The sequence below is a fragment of the Girardinichthys multiradiatus genome, chromosome Y (assembly GCF_021462225.1).
Source record: "Girardinichthys multiradiatus isolate DD_20200921_A chromosome Y, DD_fGirMul_XY1, whole genome shotgun sequence".
Classification (NCBI taxonomy): Eukaryota; Metazoa; Chordata; class Actinopteri; order Cyprinodontiformes; family Goodeidae; genus Girardinichthys; species Girardinichthys multiradiatus.
In genome coordinates, this window is record NC_061818.1 from 41414272 (window position 1) to 41419478 (window position 5207).

Below are 5207 nucleotides of genomic sequence, written 5' to 3' on the forward strand. Positions count from 1 at the left end.
AACCAACTTTACTACAGTCTATTAACTCAATTATTTATAGTTAATGCACTAAGGACAGATTGTTTGCAGCTTATTTCCGTAGATACACATAAGGAGCCACAGAACCGAGCTAAAGACCCAGTTATGAAATCTGAGTGAATTCAGTTGGATTTAAACTGAACTGAACTAAAATGTACCACATTAAAATTTTAATGTCTACTCTATTATTAAACTGAACTGAATCCAACAAGTCTTCCTCTTCAACCATTACTGTGCTGTTAAATACAACACTGTAATGTGCTTTACATTAATGCTATGACAAAAAATGGAAAAAAGGCCAAACTGATTTATATTATGAGATTAAAAAAGGTTGCTGACTTAATAAGTATCACTCAGGAGCATACAACAAGATTAAGATGTTCTTCTGTAATGGAGGTGATATGGATTAGTATATCTTCATCTTTTACAGCTAGTTCTAGATTGACAGCAATACAATCCTGATGGTCTGAAGACTTTTAGACTGAAAATGTTCCAGAACGTTTCCAGCAGGTGGCTACTTGATGCAAATCATTGAAAGGAAAGTAAAACAAGAAGAACAAGCTTCATGTTTTCTGATGACAGAAGAAGTTTCCATCCATCAAACATTAGCACCATCTGCTGCTACGTCACTGAGCTAAGGACAACTTTTGGTCAAACACTCCACACATCTCACCTTTATGGTGGAGTGACAAGAACATAGCCAGAAGAAGTCCTGTCTACCACAACCAACTCAGTGAACCCAAAAAACGAACATGTTGAACACACCATCCCCACAGTGAAACATGGTGGTGGCAGCATCATGCTGTGGGAATGCTTTTCTCCAGCAGGGACAAGAAAGCAGGTCAGAGTTCATGGGAAGATGGATGAACCTAAACCCAGAAGATCGATGGCGCTAAATCAGGACAATTCTGGAAGAAAACCTGTTTGAGGCTTTAGAAGACCTGAGACTGGGGTGGAGGTTCACCTTCCAGCAGGACAACCACCCTAAGCATACAGCCAGATATACAATGAGATGGTTTAGATCAATGCAGATTCATGGCTTAGAATGGCCTAGTTAAAGTCCAGATCTAAATCCAACTGAGAATCCGTGACAAGACTTGATGTTCTCAGATGTTCTTCATCCAATCTGACAGAGCTTGAGATGTTTTACAAAGACGAATTCAGTCTGTAGATGTTCAGAGCTGGTGAGACAAACCCAAAAGACCCGCAGCCAGAGGAGGTTCTACAAAGTTCTGACTCAGGGGGGCTGAACATAAATGCACTCCACTCTTTTCAGATTTTTATCAGTGAAAGGTTGGAGAACCAGGAATATTCTGACTTCACATTTATGATCTACTTTGTGTTGGTCACAATAAAACACAGTAAAACTTTAGATTTAATTATATTTTTCAAACCGTGTCAAGTTTTATATGATCATCAATAAACTGAGAGTTTATTTGATGTCTGGAACACCAACATTATCAAATCCTGGAGAATTTGATCAACGCTGCAGGAAACAGAAGGAGAATAAAATCTGATGTTTAATCTTCTAATCTGGAACGATTTAAAGCTAAAGCTTTGAAGAAGTCAGGTCCTCTGGCTGCAGTAACCTGATGGAGTCAGAAGGAACTAAACATCTCCGCTCCTTCAGTTTGTCCCACCTCATCCAGCAGGGAAGATGGTCTGCAGCAGGGAACAACCCTAACCCCGTCTTCCCCACCGTCTCCCCCATAAAGCTCGAGTCAGAGCAGCACCCCCCTCATTCCTAAAGGTCCTCAATAAACCACGTTTCCAGTAAATCCAGATACTTCGCCATGTCCTGGTCATTTCCATGGCGACCACTACGACAGCCTGCAGGCCAAACAGGGGCCACCCATGAGGAGAGGAGCCTGCATGGAGGGAAACGCAGCTCTGAGTCGCTGTTTTCTGGGAGAAAAGACTTGGCAGCAGCTGATCTGCCTCCATCATGACATGTATGTCACAGCCTCAACGTTCCTCTGACGTCAGCCATCCCCTCTGAGTGATGCTTTGTTTCTGGAATCACCTAATCTCATTCAGAGACCGGGACCGGGTGGAGACCTGATTCCTTAATCCGCTGCTTCTCTAAGGCTCTGAATTCCCAGCAGACTGGGGCTTTATGTCTGCAGACACCCTGAGCTGCTCTGAGCTGGAGGTACACAGGTCAATGTTTGAGGGATGTCACATATCACACTGAGCAAAAGCTTTCAGAAACAGGGCCATCATTTCATCAAGGGTTTAATGTGAAGATCCTAACACCACCAATCACAGCAAGGGATACACCTCTCAAGAACATCAGGAATACTGATGACCAGGATCCAACAGTCTGCTCACCCCACTGCTGCTGCAGAGGACTTCGATTCATCCTAAATCTTGGCTGCAGTCCAGCAGTTTTCATACAAAAAAGAAGAAGCATGCCTTAAACATGATTTTCCTTCTCTGATCCATCCAGGATGTTCTTTGGGAACAGCTGGGAGTCTTGGATCAGCACTGAAGGATGTTGTCCCTGCCTAAGGACAAATAGGTCCAGATTTCACAGATTAGTGACACAGAGTGGGTTTAGGATGTCAGGATGTGAGGCTTTGTTTGCTAATGGATTTCCTCCTCAGACATCAGAACCGGTCTGCAAACAGGTGACACTTTCAGTGAAGATCAGGGAATAAACTGCAGGAAGCAACAGCCATAAACCTGACCATATTCACCACAATAATGGACCCTTCAGTGCTTCAGAATATCAACATATTTCTGTAGCATTTTAACATATTTATTTTCATTTTATATTATTTTTAATTTGAATGTGAATTATTTAACTTTGTTTTTCAAAATAAGAACATTTTTGTCTACAAATTCCTTTTGTAATATTGTTAAATTCTTACAATAAACCTTTAAACTGTTAAATAATTGCACCTTTCACTTTGGTTCTCAAATGTTTGGGTTAAATCTGAAAAGTTGATTCAACATTTCTGTTAAACACAAGATTAAAAATATGGTAACTTCAGTTTCCATAAAGTTCTAGATGGACGGGAAGTTTCCATCTCAGAACTCTCTGGGAACCAACTTCAGTTCTACTTCCTGTCTTTCAAACTGGGAGATCTTTGGGATTCTTCAGCAAACATCCCACTTAGACTCAGTACTGGTTCATCCCTTGAGTTTAGGAGCATTTTTACACCAGAAGAAGTTTAACTACTCAGAAACTGGAGTTTGGTGATAAAGCAGCCAAAGTCAAAATCACAGCTGAAGAACATTAAGAGTCCAGGAAAGTCTGGATCACTGGAAGGAAAACAGAGCGAAGTGAGCGCTGGATCAGGAGTTTAGGACACAACAGCTTGGAGAACGTGTATTTAACTGAGATTTCATCATGTTCTAACATAGTCCAAGTCCAACACTGGTTCTGCTGAGTCTCTGGGAACAAATTTATCAGGTTCATGTCAAGTTAGTCAAGTCAAGTTTATTTATTTAGCGCTTTTCAGCAACAAGGCATCAAGGTGCTGAACTTAAGGAAAAACATTACAATGATACAGAAAATCAAACAACAGAGGTAATTAAAAAAATAAAGTGAATAGAATGATGGATAAGAAAATGAAAGGAAAATTGAACTGAAAACTTCACTAATAATGTTTAGATGGCCTAGTCAAAGGCCACTCTAAACAAATATGTTTTTAATCTTGATTTAAAGTAATTTAGGGTTTTTACAGTTTTCTGGCAGTTTATTCCAGATTAGTGGAACATAAGAACTAAAAGCTGCTCCATGTTTGGTTCTGGTTCTGGTTCTACAGAGTAGATTTGAGCCAGAAGACCTGAGAGGTCTGGGTGGTTGATCCACTGACAACAAGTCTGTAATGTATTTTGGTGCTAAGCCATTCAGTGATTTATAGACTAACAGAAGTATTTTAAAGTCTATTCTCTGAACTACAGGGAACCAGTGTAGGGACTTTAGAACCGGGCCGATGTGCTCCACTTTCTTAGTTCTAGTGAGGACACGGGCAGTAGGGTTCTGGATCAACTGCAGCTGTCTGATCCACTTTTTAGGCAGACCTGTGAAGACATCGTTGCAGTAATCAATTCTACTAAAGATGAACGCATGAATTAGTTTTTCTAGGTCCTGCTGAGACATTAGTCCTTTAATCCTGGAGATGTTCTTTAGGTGATAGAAGGCCGACCTTGTTACTGTCTTTATGTTCCTCTGAAGGTTCAGGTCTGAGTCCATCACTACACCCAGGTTTCCAGCCTGATTGGTGGTTTCTAGCTGTATTAACTGAAGCTGTGTGCTAACTTTTAAACGTTCTTCCTTTGGTCCAAAGATTATTACTTCAGTTTTGTTTTGATTCAGCTGAAGAAAATTTAGGCCCATCCATGCATTGATTTCTTCTAAGCGCTTGAATGGGTTCATGGTCACCTGGTGACATCGTAACGTATAGCTGTGTGTCGTCTGCATAGTTATGATAACTTACGTTGTTGTTTATTGGAGTCATGCGGGTCTAATATTAACAAAAAGAATCACTCATTAAAAGTGTTGATGTGCATGACTGACTTTTTCTTGCTGCTTTCTGGACGTTTCTGGATCTGCTAACGATGGGGGAGGAAGGGGGACATCTTCTCCTTGTTTCCTCCTTTCTCCTCCCTGCATCTGTTTGCATTCCTCGCAGTTAATGAGTGTTTGTCTGATCCCTGCAGGGGGGTGTAAGGACAGCCCGCCCCGTCGGGCTCAGTGATTCTGGGAGGTCGTTACTTCATACCATCCAACATGCTGCAGAGAGAAAACTCTGCTGCTGCTGCTGGTTTTTCCTCCAGTCAATCATTCCTGGACTGCAGAAGTTATTGGATCACATATTAAAGCCAATGCTGGGAATACGGCACGGATTATTTCCTCTGAACCAAACCCAGATAAAGGTCCAAACTGATAGAAACTCCTGTTCCAAACATGGTGCCAAACACAGAACAAAGCACTAGCAGAGAAAGACCAACAATAAGGCTTTTATTTTGAAAAACTGAATCATTTATCCCAGCAGGATGACAAAGACAGACACACTATGTGAAATTCCTGACCTTCTTTTTAGGCTCCAGCATGACCTATCAGGCCCCGACCAGAAGATAGGAACCAGAAGATGAGAGACAGCATCTCGAACATCTATCAGTCTGGAAAGAGTTCCAGATCCATGTCTAATGCTTTAGACTCAAAGGAACTACAATCA